This window comes from Anomalospiza imberbis, chromosome 11, assembly GCF_031753505.1.
Source record: "Anomalospiza imberbis isolate Cuckoo-Finch-1a 21T00152 chromosome 11, ASM3175350v1, whole genome shotgun sequence".
NCBI classification, from domain to species: domain Eukaryota; kingdom Metazoa; phylum Chordata; class Aves; order Passeriformes; family Viduidae; genus Anomalospiza; species Anomalospiza imberbis.
This window is the reverse complement of record NC_089691.1, coordinates 9,476,751-9,496,212: the sequence shown is the minus strand read 5'-3', so window position 1 is coordinate 9,496,212 and position 19,462 is coordinate 9,476,751. Positions and strand designations below refer to the sequence as shown.

Sequence of the window (19,462 nt, the reverse complement as noted above, 5' to 3'; positions counted from 1 at the left end):
CGTGGCAGCAGGCTGCTTTGTGCCAAGATGCTGTCATGGGGAGAGAACAACTGGATTAGAACCAGAAGTCCATTTAAAAAATAATAAAAATATTTATCCCATGCACTGTAGGAAAATGATAACTTTCCTTCACAATGTTTAAATTACTCTTCCCCACAATTAAACAAGAGCCAAAATAAAGGTAATAAAAAAATCCTTGTATCTCCTCCAAAAATCATGTAAAAACAGTGATATGATTGGCAATCCCTATGCCTTAGCAAACTAGAATCCTCCTCCTGAGCTGAACTTCCTGTAGCTGCCTATTTCACAAGCTTTATACAACACTTACATTAGGAGTATTCACACTGCTAGCTTATCTAGACATGCTTAACTTTTCATGCAAAGAAAAGCCTAAACAAAGCACATCAACTTGAGCCTTCATCCAAACACAAGCATCAAAGCATCCTTTATCCAATATGATGAGCATTACCACGTTTCACAGTGTGAATAACTCTCAGAATGCCTAAGCACTAAAAATATATTCAAAACAAGTTTTATCCTCTATTTTCTGCATATCAATACTTTTTTTTCCTCATCAGTGTTTATAAGGAAGCTTTATAACAATTAATTATTAAAAACAATTTAATGATGAGAACATTCTTCTTCCCCACATTATTCAGCTGCAGCCTGTACTCCAAGAACTGTTGGCTTCCACTCCGGCCATTGTTTTCCTCTCTGTCTCTAAAACATGCCCAGCTGTGTAGAACTGATCAGTGCCCATCAGCAAACCCTTCACCTGACCACAAACCCGCACCTCCATGACACAGGGAGGAAGAAGGGAGGCACACCTGCCTCCTGCCAATTAGCCCTGTGTGCCAAAAATATCTCCCCAAGCTCTGCAGCAGACTCCTGGGACAACCCACAGCGTTTGAGTGAATAAAATGAAATGGTACCATTTAAAAAAATTCTCATTCAAATTTGCCTGCAGAATGATGATTCTTATAGAACTCCAGAGAAACAGTGGAGAACAAGGTGACCGAAAACAGTGGTTCAAAGCACCTGGATGAATCTTAAAATGTTCAAAACAGTGAATAAGCCAGGACAAGTTATGTGCTGGCTGGTGATGCAAAAAAGGACTCTTTTGTTGAGAGGTTGCCTGCACATGTTGTACCCATTTCCCACAACAAAACTAATTTTCAACATAGACTGACACTTTGTACTTCCTTTAAACTTTACACTTCTCTGTAAAAACTTGTGTGAATGTTTTGATAATGAAACAACATTTAATAAAGCATAATTTGCGGCAATTTTGGAACAAAGTTAAAAATACAAAGTTGTCAGTAAATATTATGGGCACTTTTTTATATATGTAATTTCAGCAATAATTTCATTTTTCCACATTATTACCTGTCATTAATCTCTAGTTTGAGACCTTAATAGCAATCCAGCAACCTAGGAAACCTCAAACAAACCCCTTGCATTTTACTCCCTCAAGGCAGGCAGAGAGATTTGGGTTTTTCCCCTCTTTGATCTGCACTTAGATACCATCAACAGAGTTCTGATTTCAATTCTTGAAGTCCATTTATGCCATTACTAGAGATAAAAGGGATTTTTCTAAAATAGAAAAATACACTTTTATTTTTTATTCACTGGAGAAAATATAAGAACACAGTAGACAAGAGAGGTAAATGCAATTGTAACAAACACCATGATAAAATGCAGTAAATGATCAGTAAACTGAAAACACTGCCAGTTAATTAATAATGTCAATGTCTGTCCACATCCCACAGGATTTGAAGCTTCGGAGAATTTAAAACAAATCAAGTACAAATTTGAATCACTTATTTCCAGCTGCACAGATCATGTTCAACATATCACCTCCTGATAAAAATGTTTCCTTTAAACTTGACCTTTGATTTTTTAGAAAATATTCTAAAATGCATCACTTGAAGAGACAGCTTTCAGGTCATCAGATTTATTGATTTAAGCTTTGCCATTGAGTGAAGAAAGCCAGGCAATTATTCACTGTGCTTGCCTGAAAACTGAATGGAGCTGTTGAAATCCACAACATTTTCTAGGCACACAGAACCCTACCACATGGTCTATTAGGCTCTTGTGAAAGCACATTAAAAAGCCACACTTCTCAATGTTGAGTAACTGGTACTTTTGAAAACTAAAAATAACTTGCACTCAAAAGAGATATGAATGATTTCTGAACTCATAATTTATAATCTTATAATTATGCCAGTTCGTAGTAAATAAATGCATTTTTTCATAATTCAAATGCCAAAGTTCCAACACAAAAGAATTAATTGGAAGAAACAGAATATATTATTTCAGATCTATTTGAAAGGACCCCACATCTTGCATGGTGTGCAAGTCTAGTCAGTTGCTGGAAACCTTCAAGAACATTTGCAACAAAACTAGGAGAGCTTACATGGTCTGCAAGACCCTGGCAACCAGGAGGTTTAAGTATTACATATTTTATATTTGAAATTCCGCTGCCATTAAAAAAAAATAAAAAAAAAAAATTATATCATTTTCTCAGCCATCATAAGAAGGTTCCAAAACAGGAAAATTATGTGGCTGGAAAAAACTTCCAGCTGTTTTTGCTCTCCTGGTGCCTGGAGGGGAGAGGTGCTAGCCTGACCTGGGTGTGTCTGTGCCCTCAGTGCTCACTCTGCAGGATGCCTGGGCTTAGATTCCACTTATAAAGAACCTGATTTTATAGCAACTCTCAATGCAAGAAACCTGAATCACACATGATAGTTAAAAAACAAAATAAAACCACAACAAAAGCCATCATTATTACTGCATTCTCTTCCTTTCACTGCAGAGGCTGTCTGACCTCCAGGCCCTCAGCCTTTCCCCAGCACTAAATTTTTACATATTTAAATTTAGGTTTAAGTTTCAATAAATTAAAACAGCAACGACATAGTCCCTCTGAATTAAATTTGAAAATTTTTTTTAAATATATTATTATATTTTGATGCCATCTAGAGAAAGCAGCGTGGCACTATTGCTCCAGTTAAGCAAAATGAGTAGTGGAAAAAACCAAGCTTTTGGGCCAAGCTCGCCGCTATACTCCAGACTTGCAAACTACCTTGTTGTACTGCTACTGTGAAGGTGCTCAAACAAGCAATGCCTTAAATTACCATTTCCCTTCCCTGTAAAAATAATGAAGCTCATGACAAAGTTATTTATTTAAAAAAAAAAAAAATCAGCCCTTAGGCTTTTTCAATCTTCCCTAATTTTACTTCATTAAGAGATACTGATAATTCTCATAATTTGTAACACAGGAAATAATACATGTGTATTGTTATTAAAAGGAGAGAAAACAGCTCCAACTTTGCTAGAAACAATTGACTTGCTTAAAAAAGAGTATGAAATATTAGAGGCATAGATGGAAATTTCTTCTGATAAATGAATTTCCAATTGTCTACAAAATGAAGCAGGTACAACTTCTAATTTGCTGCATTATAAAAAAAATAGTTGAAATGCTGATTCTGTCAGCTTGCAAAAATCAGCATTTGGTAAGAAATTCTCTAGAGAGACAAGAACATTTATCATTTGAGAAAGCCCACAAAAAATACATTATTTCTTCAGTATCTGTTTTGCCAGATCATTTCACATAAGCACCGGGGAAAGGCACACAGTATTTCACTGTCAGAACCCTTAATGCTTTTATGTTTTTAACTGGTTTAGGTGTGGGGTTTGTTTCTTGGTAAATGATCATCTAGAAATAACAAACCAAAAAGCTATCTGTACAAAACTCAGATCAGAAGTGTTTGATGCAATCTAAATATTTGGCACTGAAAGAACAGCACAAACACATACAAATCAAGAAGAACAAAAAAACACCAAAGAACCCCCCAAAACAAGCAAACCCAAAGCAAAGTCAAATCACAGCAAAACCCACAGAGTTTGAGTGACCAAGGCAGGAAAAGAAGTCCACTCCTGAAGCAAGACCGTTGGCTACAGAATGATTTTTTTTCCCCATTTTTTTATTCTAAAGAGAAACATGGTGCTTTGTGTTCCTATTTGTATCTACTTCTATTATGTCATATCAAAATCAAGATAGTCACATTTGTGCTGTAAACAAAAATATTTTCATTTACTTACATGTGTGCACACCATCCTTAGTCTCAGTCTTTCAAAAGGGCTCTGGTTGCTTTGTACATCTGCAGAACACTACCCATTTATGATGAAAATTCTTCCCACTCCCTGGGATTTTCAGAGCCAGTAAATACCACTACCATCCTGATTAAAGAAAGGAATTCGACAGGAATCTTGCAATAATACTTTAAAAGTCATCTCTCTGTGTTGCCCATTTGGAGCTGTTATTTGCCTCTGAGGTGCATTTGTAGCTCTATTGCACACACTTCACAAATGTTGCTGGTTGAGAGATTTTGTCACAGGCATGTTAAAACTATATGTGCATATATACATTTTATGTTTTATAATGAAAAAGCAGAACCAGCACGCAAATGGCAGATCAAATATCCAATCTATCCATTGTTTCCATGAAAAAATTAAATGTGTGTTTACTCCACGCCATTTTCAAAAAACCACTTTCAGATGTTCAAGCCTCAACATTGTGAATGTAAAGAGAGATTGCAGAAACATACACTTTTGATTAAATCACCAACTTTTGATTTCAATTAATATCTCTGGCCCAGCAGAAAGGCTGTGCTATGCAGTGCTTGAACTGTTTAGACTTGCTTCACTCCCTCTGCCATGCAAGTCCTAACACTGACTCCCTTCAGAGAGGCTGTGCTGCACTGAAGGGCCACAGGAGTTAATAAACTTATTAGAATTATTTTGATTCTATATTTGAGATATCCCAACAAACAGATGTAATTAACAAGACTGAAAGGCTGCAAAAAGCTGGCAGCTGATACAATTTGCAGCTGTTAAAGCAGTTTCTTTAGTTACAGAGTCAAAAGTTATGCCAGTCCTGACCGTATTCTTTACCCCTAAATCCATGACTTTATCACTGAAGTTGACTTTCCTAGCTGAAGTAGCCTTGAATTTTTATGTCAAATTCTTTTAAATTGTAGAGATCAGAAGGTTGATAATAAACTACTTTTCTATGCATAAAGAAATTTATTTTTCTTTGAATAATCTATGCTTCATTGCAATCTAACATTACACCCCTTCATTTTTCTTTACTCCTCTTAATATATAAAATTTTTATACAGTTTTTTTTTAGCACAACTGCACATTTTTTATTTAATGTCATTTATTCAGGTGTTTTAAAAATGCCTCTTCCTCTTTGCACTTTATATATGTTTTGGTTTTGTGGGCTTTCTAAATTATAGAACCCAAAACCTGCCATATACATGGAGCAAATTCAAAATGTCTCATTAGTTGCTGTCCTACCCCATTAACAGTTCTGTTGAAATTGAAAAAGCCTATGCACAGAGCAGGGACTATAACAAAACATGGCTTTGGGCTTTGAATCAAAATAAATATAAATTACTCTTCATCTGGAAAATTTATCACAGCATTTTATAAGACAATATCCATATTCAAATTGATGGGACAAAACCAGTGACAGTTCCAACCTTATGTGGCATGAGCTCTTGCACTGCTCTACCATGTAGCACACATTCCTTCTGCATGTGGGAGATGGTAGAGCAATTCCCAGGAGAAGATTTAAAATTATCCAGCACAGCCTCTGAATGCCTCATTAGAGCTGAAGGGTCACTAACCATGTATACACTGCTGGAATAAACCCGACTGGAAGCCAAATAAAAACCCTTCTCCATCATCACATGTGCATGTGAGGGGGACTCAGCTTTTCCACTGAGCAGAAGGGTACTCAGATGGCACAGGCACAGCAGAGATATCAAATACAGATGGTGCACTCCTCCAACAGACTCATCTGTGAATCTCTTATTCCTACAAGATTTTGTATTTTCCCCTTATCACACTGACCCCGTGGTGAGGTGGTTTTGTTAGAGTGCCACTGTTACGCTGCTATCTGGTCTTCCTGATTCTAAAATGTATTCATTCAGTGGAGCATCTTTAACAAAATAAACAACTATGGTTTTTTTATTTTGTTGTTGAACAAAATTTTAGTTTAGAATTGGTAAAAAATTTTACAGTTACAGAGTTTCAAAGACTTTTTAAAGTATGCATCCATCAAAATCTCCAGGTAGAAGAGGATATTGGGCTATCCTTAAATTCAGTGATGTGCCCAACATTACACAACAATTCAGAACTACAAAGAGAACGAGCTTTCTTGGTTATTCTTCCAATGCCCTGCTCAATAAACCACAGTCAGCTTTGTTAACTTCCTTTTGATCTGTGTGGCAAGATGAATCACATCAGCACACTTCTCCTCACCTTGACATTAGAGAACTCCTTAGTAATTGAGAGTTTGTGTTACACCACATTACACACTCCTATTAACCTTTCCCGAACCTCTTTGTGTTGATGAAATCCATCAGCAATGCCCAGTGTGATGGCACACTCATTTTCTGCAGAGAAATTCTCACTCACTTCACCAAACAAATCCTAGGAGCTCTGGATTAGTCCATCACATTTGACTCTAACACACACTGGTGTCTGAGGAACTCCTGTTGCCTCAATGTCCAGTTTGGTTACTTCACAAAATATACTTTAAAAACAAAATATTGGAATATTTTTTGCAGACTACTTTACTGTGATTAGCTACTCAGTACTGTACCTGGTATGTTATAGCCAAAGATCACCTATCCTGGGAAATTTGTCATCATCAGCAGACTTGACAAGGATAGTTACTGCTTTCCTTGCAAAATAACTTACACATTAAAATCACTGCAAGGGCACTATACCCCCAGCATATTTAATCTTTACAAAGATATTGACTTCTGACCTATTTTTACCTCATGGCTGTATGTAAATGCCACAAAACCAAATCCATTAAAGCATTAAGCTGAATGATCATCAAAACCAAACAACCCAGCTCCTGATTTAGCAACACTGCTCTGCCCCATCTGTGAAATGCCACACAAGACTCCTCCTTGAACCTTCCACAACTAGATATGTTTATGTCTATCTATATATAAACACATATAGCAACTATATAACCAAAAAGACCATGTAAAGAGCTTTTACTCTGTGGAAGGGTCTTCAATACAAGCATGGTTAAAACAGCTGAGCTAGTGGAAGACAAAAGCTACTCTACCACAGAGTACTTCTCATCACAAATACAATTTTTAAAAAGCGGTCACGTTGGTGATGCATAAATTATAAAGCTAATAAATAAAAATATAAGGAAACACACTCCAGGATGTTCAAATGCTTGCTCTCTGAGATTAATTCAGTATTTTAACTTTTACGCAAAGTAGCTAATGAAAAGAAAATCACCATAAATGGGTGATCCAAATAACTAATTAGGCAATCTAACTCCAAGCAAACAGAAATTGGAAATACATTCCCATCTTTCCCTTTAACTAAGTTGCTTTGGTCAGTGCTAACCACAGTAACAAAGGTTCGGGAATGTTTGCCTGGTTGCTGCCACCAGAGCCCATGGCAGAGGTACCTGGGAGTCCTTCACAGGAGGGTCACCTCACCAGCTTTCCCAAGTATGAATTTAATCATAACTGAAAATAGCTGAAAAAACCAACTATTGTCTTGCAAATTCTTTCAGACATCTGAAACATCTCCACAGGCCAGCGAGGACATTTCAAGAGCTAATTAACAAAGGCTATTAAGAGCCGCTTTGGAAATATATTTCACAGAAGCTGTCTATACAATTACCCACACCTTTACTTCTATTTTAGAAAAGAACATAAAGCCCTCATTTAAACTGAAAAAGAACATTCTGGAGCTGCCCTGGAGACTCCTTTTTCCATAAGGCTGTTCTGGATACTCTTGAAAACTCACTACAGTATTTCACATGAACTGCTTTACATAAGGAACAAAACACCTATCAGTATAAATCTTCAGAATTAAACACGATCCAGAGGCTGTGTTCACCCAAGGCAAAGCCTTCACTATATTTTCAGGTGAAAGTAAGTAGATTAAAAGCATGAACAACTAACCTGTTCCGCACAAAACACTGAAGCAATCTGAGAACACAATCCTTTCACCCTGGACACTTACTCTAAGCCACTGAAGATTCAGAAGTAGGTAACCTGATAATTCACTGCCATCGCCAATTCTCAGCAGGGATGAGATACTACAACATTTTCTTTTGTACACAAAGCTACATTAGTCTCCTCCAAAAGCCTCTATGGTTGCTGGAAACAAGAACAGCTAAAAGAGACAGCTTATTTTGTGCTGTAAGGTCACAGGATACAGTCACAAACTAATTTTTTTTTTCAATCAGACATTCTGGTGATTCTCTTTTTTCTTTTTACACTCCTCTTATCACTGAATGTCTCTTTCTCTCCTTACTGTTCCCCCTCGACCTATGCCTGCCTTACACCAAGCTCTTCTACCCAGTTTTGCTATTTCTATAGACTTTTATTAGACACCACTTATTTTCCATCTAAAAAAAATTACATAATTGGCTTCCCACCCTTCATGGTTGCCCCTAAACGAGCAATAAAATAAAATGAGCAGCCAAGAAAACTTGAAATAAAGTGGAATGTATGCAGAAGGAAAAAAAAAAAAAAAGTAGTGCGTTCCAAGACAAACCTTTGCTTAGCAATATCCATGCCTTTTGAGAAGGTCCAAAAGCACTGCTTTTAAGAATCTCTCATGGATTTTGCTCCTCAGAAAAAGAAACACAATCTCCTCAGGACACAAATTATGTTTTGCAATGTTCTCTACCATGAACATTTGTCTGCTTGGATACCTCTAAACCACTGTGTGGTACCTTCAACATTAACTCTTAAATGAGCTTTATGTTTCATTGCTTGTCACTCTGAAGGACATGGCATTGATTCCTGCTGCTCTGGCTCATCATTGCACTTTTCTGTACGCACCTGATAAAAGTATTTCTATTGATTTGGGGCTTCAGAGAGGTGTCAGAACACTACAGATCAAAGGGGAATTATAACAAGAAAAAGCATAACATCTGAATACCTGAATTTGGGTACCTAAATTTAGGCTCCCAATTCTTCAGCTCATGACTGAACGTTAAAAATTACTATGTTTTCAAAAATCTGGACTCCCCTCAGGCACATCAAAGCCAGTATCATCAGTCTATTCTCAGCATCTGTGAAAATCAGACCACCTGCATGTGGTCTGAGTGCAGATGTCTTGAGAAGAATTCAGCAAGTTGCCCATAAAAAAAGAAAAAAAAATATTCGGGAACCTAACTATAGCATTTGGCACTGCCTAGAAGTGTGAAAACATATTTGTGGTTTTGCCACACAAGCTAATGCTTTTCACTTCCATATGTGATTCCCAGTCACTTATAAAACTTCAAAGAAAGAGTGCAGGATGGTCAGCCTTTCTGTATCCTTCTAGAGAGCAGTATTTCCATCATGATTACCTTCAAAGCTTCATAAAACAAACTGGTGAACAGACAAGGATGAACAAAGGGTTAAAGTTCAACTTCCAAACCATCCTTAATCCAATATTTAATAACTGCCTTTGAAAGGATGTAATATGATATAAACTACTGCCCTGTACAGCAGAACTTGTGCAGATCCTTTTCTTTTTGGACCATTTAGCTATGAGAGTCTTAGATTGGCATCTGGCATGCTGGCTGTCAATATGTTTTTCCCTCAACAGAGTTTTTTCACTCTCACACTTTTAAAAATGACACTTGAAACCTCATTGAGGAAAAGTCCTGTGCTTCAAAATCCCAGCCAGAGTTCTGTTTGCAGCTCTCTATTTGACTTTTGGGGTTTTTTTTCTGAGGGGGGTGGTTGTTTGCTTGTTTTTGGTTTTATTTTGTTCTGGCTGTTTTGGGTTTTTTATGAAAATTGGATGAATACTCTAGACAGTCGTAACCTTTGCACCATATCATACCCACACGTAGGTATTCCCAAAAATCACTGCCAAGAGTAAACAAACCCTGAGCAATTTCAAATGTTGCAGAGAGGACTGAAGTACAGCAGCCCCAGTGTCTACCTTTATTTCCTCCAAAATTGAAAACTCAAGCTGGTTTTATTAATAGTACATAGCTGCCTAATAATATCACCTTCATTAAAACCTACCATCCAAACTGAACCAGATTCAGACCCTCTACTCAGAAATTTGTGCAGTCACTCACCTGTATTACAAACCTGTCCTTGTTTCCTCTCTCAAAAAATTCCACATAACTAAACAACAAAATAATTTGGCTACCAAGCTAGAGAAGATTTATTTTTGTGTACCCACAAGTCACTATCTGATCAGAGTGGAAGCATTTCAACAAAGCTTAATTCAGTTTTTGAAAACTTAAAAGAAATTTGCCCAAATTAAATCTGAAGCAAACCTATTTCAAGTTAAAACAGAGGGCACATTATTTTTTCTACTATGTAGAGAGTTCTTTATGTTCAGTTAGCTGTAAAATACGTACACAAACATGGGATCCTTGTGACAGCACATGTCTCAGTTGAAATAGCCACAATACACAGAGTACCCCACACAATTTCAGAAAGCTTCAGCCCAAACACAATAACACCAGACCTCTTCACAAAGTTTCAGGTGTCTGCCCACACAGAGTAACATCACTTCAGAGAGCTGCAAGGGTCTGCCCTCCTTGTTCTTCAGCCCAGCCTTTTATCCCCTCATGTTCATGCCCTGCACCGTGTGCCCTCTGCTCCCTTTGGTGGTTGCTCAGAGCACCTGGGCACTCCATGGCTCATTGCTGTCAGTGCTGCTCACCTGCTTCTCACAGCTGGGCCCACTGGGGATGAGGCTGGGCCAGCCCCACTCCCAGTCACCACAGACTGTGCACCTACAGATGCTTGTTCAGCTTTTTTCCGATTCTCAAAAAGAGCAGAAAGGGTTTTTTGTAATTTAGGAATTCATTATCTTACCAACAGAGACCATCTCACAAAAAAAGTGCATTACCTATAGTAGCACCACAACAGATCATCACCGTAGTATACAGAAATAAACCAACTCCAGAGTCTGTAATAGACTGCACAAGCAAATACATTTATCAGAAAATGTCAAGAGCTTTGGCACTAGAAAGGACCCAACAACAGCTTTGTTTTGCTTGGTCAATAAACCACTATTAATGATAATGTATCTATGAATTAAAGATGCATCAATCTGCATAGAAGAGAATAGAAGCCATGAATAACAGCCAAATCAATACTATGAAGTTGTAAAGAATACAGTGTGCTCTCCTTCAGGTTAATGGTAATTAATTTACTTTCCCTCCCTTCACACATGAGAGGAAGCAAGCAGAAGAACACGGTACTCACATAAAAAATTTTAATTATAAAATGAACACATATTGTTATCTCCTTGCTGTATCTTTTCTGTTCATATGTTTAAAACACTTAAAAAATATTACTTTATTTGCACATAGAAAAAACAGCTTGTGTTTTTGGGAGCATATGCACATACCAGATGATATTTTCAAGTACTGCAATTTGAAAATTTGTTTCTTAAATAAAATATCTTTCTCTGGTGTGGTTGTTTGTTAGTGTAAATGACCAATGCCTAAAATTACATTTCTTCAGCATAAATACTCTCCTAGTGAACATACCTCAAGAAATGTTCTAAGTCTTGTGTGGTTCAATATCCCATAATGGAAAGTCTTATCACTGAAAACTACATTTGCTTATGCTGCAGCTTAGGGGTCTTTTATTCAACTCTACTGTTAATTAAATAATGCCCTTTCTTTGCAATTGACAAAAAAAAAAAAAAAAAAAAAAAGACAAGGTTTAAGTGATCAGCATCTAATAGAGGCATCCCCTTCTTAGGAAAAAGAATATTTGGAGGTCCTGTTAATCTGATGGACTGTCTCTGGACCAGCTAGCTTCTAGCAGAGGAAACAACTTAAAGTTACTGATTCTCTGGTTTAAAAGAGTGCTGTTGCTTTCTAAATAACAGAATTTAAATATTCATTGTGTTAAAGTTCTTCTAAGTACTGTTTTTGTATAAAGTAAACCTTAGGCTGCTGTGATTAACAGTGCATTTTCACAGACATGGAAATTAAAGTTTCCATTTTTAAAATATATCCTTTGTGACAATGTCCAGCAAACTGCCATCAGCTGCAATTATTTAATTGCTTAATAAAAATACACAATTTCACTAAACCTCAGAACATCAAACGAAGGCACCACAATCACAGGTCATTGCAAGGCAACCTATTGATAAATTCCTCAGTGAGCACCACAACGCAATGACCTTGGTGAACTGCATTCGGGCCTCTAAGCAGCAGAGTAATTAACATATACTGAAGTTAAAATCACAAGTGGTGCTATTAAAGCAGGCAAAACAAGTCAGCACATAAAGATAACTCTCTGTGAATTAGGGTCTCAGCGGTCATTTCCCATCCTTCCGTGGTTCTGCGAAGCTGCTGCCCCCAACACAGAAAAGCTGAGTTCTGAGTCTGAGTTGACCTTGGGCTTTTCACTGTGTAAAACACTCGAAGTGGGGCCACATCTCCATCTTGTGAGCTTGCTGAAAGTTTTGCTGTGAAACAGCATAATGCAAATAACCAAGGGAAAGGTACTCTCAATTTCCGACATCAAATTTTGTCATGCTAACCTACTGAAAATTATAATTATTTAGATCATCTTTAAGCTCTACCCTGCACCATAAACAGCCTTAAATTTACTTTCCCCCTTTCACAACAACATAATTTGTCCCTTATTATTACAAACATACAAACAATAGTGTGCACTGATAAAATATAATTGTGGCAAGTGGACGTTGTGTTTGCATTTGGAGGCATGGCAGAGCCTGTGCTGCCTGCACAGCACTGCCAGAGGCACACATCTGTTTGTGCAGTTCTAGTTCAGTAGTTTAAGGAATGAAGTATCACCTCATTACAGAACTGCCATGTATGAGTGAATTTGTGGAGCTTGCCCTCCTCACAGTCAGACAGTTCTAATCTCCTTGCAAACCACAGTGGCAGCACAGAGATGGAGTGTTAAGCTTATCAGGCCTCATCTGTACCATCACCTACTCAGTTAAACCCAGGCCATCCATTTCTCTGTCATTTCTTTGTTCCTGAGGTGCCTGAATGCATAATAGCCACTGGCAAAAGATGCAAGATATCTTTAAAGACTTCAATAGAACACCACCTGCAATTTTTTTTTTAAACACAGACTGAAAACAATTCACAGGGGCCATTTTAATCATGGGTTGCACCACATGCATTTCTTCTTGCTCTAGAATTCTAACTTGTACAATCACCACATAACATGTTATAGAGTTATTAATTTATTTTATATTTACTTTCAATGCTTGCATAGAAATTCCTGACTCTGAAATAGCTTGCATTTCTATCACAGTATCACAACTGAAGGGTTCTGAAAACTGAAAATCCTACAGCATAATAAAACCTACTCAATATTCAACAACTCTTTTTGGACATCATCAAGTCTCCTGTCAGCAGGCAGACTCTAGGAGGTGCCAAGGGGCAAAAAAAGTGACTGCATCATAAGCCTTGGGGGCTTTTTTGAACTTGCTTTTGGAGCTTATGCTTTCATCTTGCGGGGGGCTTTTAGAATCCTACGCGTTTTGCCCTGGCCCCAGCCTATCTTTCGCCTCTCCTGCCCTCACTGGCTCTTGCTCGCCCTCGCGCCTGTCCTGCCTACCTGTGTCCCTGACCAATATCCTGCCTGCTTGTCTCTGTCCCTGCCTGGGCCACCTTGTCCAGCCCTGCCTGCTGCCTCTCCAGGCTCCTGGCCCTGCTGCTCTGTCCCCCTCAGCTGGTGTCCAGCCGCGGGTGCTGCCCCAGGCCGGCAGCGCGCCCAGCCCCGCCACGGGACATGGACAGCACTCCTGAGCTCCGATTCTCCGTCTCCTCTCTTTTCCCTCTCCCCCAGGCCTTGTCCATTTTCCTATTTTCCTTCCTTCTTTCTGTCTCTTCTAGCCCTCTTTCATTTGGGAAACTCCTTTTCCATCTCGTTTTCATTACCAATAAACAGTTCTCAGATACAATATTTGCCTCGTTTGGCTTAATTTTATCCCTGACGATCCATTTCTAAAATAACTCCTCGCAGTTTCCCACTGCAGTGTCCCAGTAGAACATGACAGATAGCTACACCCAAACTCTCCTAAAGGGCAATTGAACATGGAAAAGGTCATTTTACACCAACAGCCCAAGCCTGCCTGCAACACTGCATTAACGCTTGTGTGGGTTCCTGAGCTTTATTTACGCTTCAATGGTGCTGTCATACATCTCTAGATGTCTCTAGAATACCCTAATCAGATGGATGCTGATTGATGCCTTAGCTGATAAGGGAAGGTTTTCTAGCCTTTAAGACAAACAAAAAAAATGCACTGTTCATAATTTGCTTTTGGCTCATTCTTCAAAATTTTCCTATTCCAACTGGTGATGAAAAGTCAAACCACAAGAACACTGCCGATCAGTACAGAATATTACTTTGATTTCTGTTAATTTTACAGTTTTTCTGTCAATACAGCATTTGAAAAAAATATCAAGATATAAGCATGCAAATATTCCAATCACACCCCTGGCCCTTTGATATTCTTGGTTCAAATGAAGAGTGTTTGGTGATCGCTTTAAAAGAGATTTGTAGTTGGCAGAAATTTCTTCCCAAAACAACAAATAGAAAAATTGCATGAACCCACTTGCTTAACTATCTAAAAATCAGGGTTTAGGGGCCTCAAGGTTTGAGATAGGATAAATTAATAAAAGAGCCACTAGAAGTCTTGACAAGACAATACTTCTAAGTAAAACAGTGGAGTAGAAATTGAAGAAAATGAAGAATATATACAGAATATGCTAAGAGTATCTGATCTCTGGTACTCAGTACTAGAAATGAAAACATTCTTCAGCAAACTAACCTTTTATCACACTGCCATGCTTTCCAGTAAAAACTTAACTATCAGTTACCAGATTTAGAACTCTGACCCTGATAGCTGAGAAAATCTCTCTATGCATTAGGGTCTCGTGGCAGAAGAGACAGAGGATAGTCAAATTGCCACCGTGTAGTTTTGAAGAGTGAATCACTTCACCCTAAGAGTTTCTTTTACAATTAGTGGTTACAGAAATCACTCATCCTCTACCCCTTTTGGTGAACTGTTGACATCTCATTCAGAATACCAACATTAGATTGTTTTCTTCTCCCCATCTGGTTCTGCTGGCTCAGTGGGCAGGATTTCTTCTGGAAAAGAAGAGCCACATGGACAGAACAAGGCGACTTTCTGTGAGGCCCTTGTAAAAGTCTCTGGTTACTGTGGGATGACAAGAGGAGACGTGCCAAAGCACAAAACAGCACAGCTGACAGAAGATAATGCCCCAGTGCAACTGCTCTTGGACATTTTACTGTTATTGCTTCTGTAATCCTCATCCCTTTGTTCCATTAATTAGCATGCAGTGGCTATAACCCTGCCCAAAAAACCTCTTTGTTCCTAGATAATAATTCCACTAACAAGCAGAAACATTTCACAAATTCTATAACAACAAATGGGCAAAGGCCATAATCAGCTGGTCATCCCTGGCTTTCCTTGGAATTCTTCCATAATCCAAATTCTATATAGTATCAGTTAACAGCATTTGAAAGGATCAATAGGTTTAGAAAATATATACAATTCCATGACTGTTAGAACCTAACTTTTGCATATTTTCCATAATAATGTAATGGTTCCCTTCTGGTGTAAGAAGGTAGAGGTGGGTTTAAAGGTTATATATCTGGATCAGGAGAAAGGATAAAAAGGTCCTGTTTTGCACAGTACACTGAGTGAGAACAAAGCACTTGCTAAATGACAATTGGGAAGACAACACAAATCTGAGCACTGCAGCTGTCTTCCCTGCACTGCAGCAGCCTTCTGATGGAATTATTTTAACTTTTCTGTTTCTTCACTGGTTCATTCATAAAACAAATTAAATTCGTATTTCAGGAAAAGTTTGATGCCAAAATTGTTATCATTCTTCAATATCCTTGTATAGACAAGATATATAAAAACATTTAAAATACATTATTCATTTGTTCACTAAAATATTTACAAGATCTTCTGAATTAGTTTAAGATGTCCAGGTATTAGCATACAGCACAGAGCAACCTAAATAAGAATGAATAATATCCAAAAGTATCATTACATTTATTTCTACCCCAGTTGGCTTCTTAACAAACCAGATCATTGAAGCTGCCTCTGAAAATTCAGTTCTCCTGAAAATATTTTGGCAAATAAAATGCTTGCTTGTTTCCTAAAGCAGCACACACATTAGATATACAATACTTCAGACTTCCTTAGTCTTCCATTTCTTTCCCAATAATTTATAGCATCCATGATTACACTCCTAATTATTTGTTGTTCTTCCAGTTACTGATCCTGACTTGTCACCCTTTTCCAGGGCTGAACTGTAAAACAATTCCCATATTATTCCAGACAGAGTTTCACAAGTTGCATTAAAAGAAATAATTTTGTTCTATGATAAAACATCTTCTAGTCAGGCAGCATGCACTCGTACTTCCTTTTTTTCTTTTGAATACTGTACTTTTAATTCTTTAAAGTAAGAGCTACAGTTCAACTCAAGTCTGATGTCAAGTGTCCCTCTACAGCAGCTTTAAATTTTACTGTGAACTGTCACATTATTAACAATTCTTTCAGAATTCAGCTTACATTTTATAAATATATATTGAGAGAGAGAAGAAATATAACAACCATGCTTTGTAATTTAAATATTTCTGAGATAGACACAATCTGTCTAGTTTCCAGAAACAGTTACAGTAAATAATAAAATTATCTATAGTATTAGGTTGCAGAGGAAAGAAAAACTCAAAGAGAGCATAAAATGTTAGCTTAAACTTGTTTGCAAATATCAGTTATTTTACCAAGAAATACACCTTAATAATAATCAGACTATGGAGAAGCAGTTTTTAAGTCCCTTGTTACTTGAGAGTAACTACAGAAAATTTAATTCAAAGGCATTTTGGTTTTGCAGTAAAATTAGCATAAGTGAAATTTTGGGTTAAAATGAAAGCTACATTCTTAGAAGAAGAATGACCTGGTGGTTGATATATTATCCTTGGACTTGAAAGAAATGGGATCAAGTCCCAGCTTAGCCACAGAGTTTTGCATAACCTTGAATTAGTCCCTTAATTACTTGGTGCTTCTCTTCTCAAGGTATTAAACACAGATAATAATATTTCCATGGTCAGCTTCGCCTTGTTTTCTGGCAAATCAGGAAGAAAACAAAAATCTGTGAAAGGCCCCAGCAGTTTACCGCCAAGAACAATTTGTTTCAGGACTAAGTTTCTGCTCTGACACCTTGGCATCAGTCTCAGTTTGCATTGTGGGATCCCAAACACCAAAAATCCTAGGAACTACAGTAAAACAAGAATCAATAACAATAGAATTCCAGCAATAATATTTGTGTCATCTGTACTGTATCTGCATAAAGGCAAAGGTTTACAACAGTGATTGTTAAAATAACACTAGCAAACTTCAAACCTAATATAAAACCAGAAGTATTTGGGTTTTTCAGTACATTACTATAGTTTCAGCACAAACACTCTGTGTGTATGCAATGGAATGAATACAGAATTCTGATTAAAACTTGAATCTGATGAAATAAAATGCATTTTTCATAATTCATATCCAAGAGAGATATACATAGCCTAAAAAACAACACTCTTGAGATGTAGCAAGAGCAGCCAGTATTTGATTCTGAAGAACAGATACATTGAAACAGACATAAGAAAATCTTAGTTATTTTATTCCATTAAATGTTTATGTACATAATCTGTTAGTCAATTTGTAGAAAGATATCCACTTTTTAGCCTATGATAAATACATATCATAAAGCATTGCAAGTACTTTATATCACTTAAAAACAACTGTTTTTTTAAATAAATCCCCTATTTTTATTTTTCCCAAAGAACCCTTAAGAGATTAACTGCATAGAAAAATATTTTCCAACCATTTATTTAAAAGCTGCACAACTCCACAAGGAATTAACTGCAGTTAGAGCCACAGCACACTTATTTTTTCTTTAAATTCCATAAAAGCATACACATATTGAGCTAAGACATGGTCAATCTATGACAAGGTCACAGATTTTAAGCCTGACTGATGAGCAGCATTGCACATTTAAAGAAGACAGCAATAAAACCATTCTAAGTATGGCTGAGATGTCAGTTTGCAGTAGTTTGAAAATGAAAGCTGTTATTGCCCCTTTCCTGAAGCTTACAAGAAAGAGGGAACACGCTGGGAGCACGAAAGATGTCCTGATAGAAAACTGTGGGGACACACTGCTTAAAACGGTAAAGAAGGTGAGGTTCATGTGTTGAACAACAAAAGAAAAATCTCATGAATTTGGAATTAAGGGCCTCAAACAGGAATTAATTCTTCCTCTGAGTTCCAGTGATGAAGCACCAGAAACCACCCAAGCTTCACTTTTGAAGTTTATGCCATGCTCAGAACCTCTCAGAGAAATTATGGATCTCTAATTCACTGTTGTCACTATTTACTCTATACATTATGGTTCCCTGAATTTCTTTTTCACAAAGCATGCAGTGACATACTCATTACCCCTGGACCATTATGTACTGCATAAATCATCATTTCTTTTGTTCTAAAGCTGAGTGTGTAATCCACCCCAATGGAGAAACAACAAAATCTAACTGCATAAGCAATTTTCTTGGATGTCAGGTTTCTCTAGTCCAAAAATAACACAGAGAGTTCCACACAAACTCTTTGCTTCTCCTTTAATTTCCCATTCAGAAATACAAAATGTCTATACTCCGTTTCTGGGAAGTTGTAATAAACAAACCAAAAGGGGACAAAATATTCACACTGTCTACCAAATCAAGCTACAATATTAACAGATCAAACATTTTATTAACCACAGCAAAAACCACTGCGAAAATGAGGTACCAAAGTAAAATAAATGTTGCTAAAACAGCTCGAAAGAAACCGTGACTTTACTAACCTGTTTCATAATGCTAATGTGGGGGTAGAGGGGAAGGGACCTGAAAAAAAGGCATTTAATTAACCCAAAAAAAACCTGCAGGTAGGAGTGGATGAATCTTTTTTTAGGGTATTTTTCCCCCATAAACCTGAGGGGAATTGCTTAATGCATAGTGTGCAAGTGTTCTAAATAATTTTAAACTAAAAGAAATTTGCATACAGTACGTGATACATTCCCATAAACCCTCCTTCACCTACTTAATCAAACTGCCAGCAGCACAGCTCCTACTTGTGCAAACAGTCATCACAGGAGGAGCAGTTGCCATAAAAAGATTTTACACTTTAAAGCCTGTGTAGGTAGCATGAAATAAAAAGTCCACAACAGCTGAAGAAGTACGAAATATAAGAATCTGTAATTCAAGCAGCAGCAAGAATCAGACTTATATACAATCTAAATGCAATATAATACAAAGATTAGAATGTTACTGTAACCAGATAAAGGCTGTGAGTGATCTGCATGAACCCCCAAATTGCAGAGGTACTGCAG

The 19,462-nt window shown here is 37.3% G+C and overlaps 1 protein-coding gene across 3 annotated transcripts in view; it reads right to left on the bottom strand.

Moving 5' to 3' along the window:
- CACNA2D3 (calcium voltage-gated channel auxiliary subunit alpha2delta 3) overlaps nucleotides 1-19,462 on the bottom strand; it is a 390,394-nt gene that overhangs the window by 307,807 nt on the left and 63,125 nt on the right. The gene's annotated exons all lie outside the window — the stretch shown is intronic.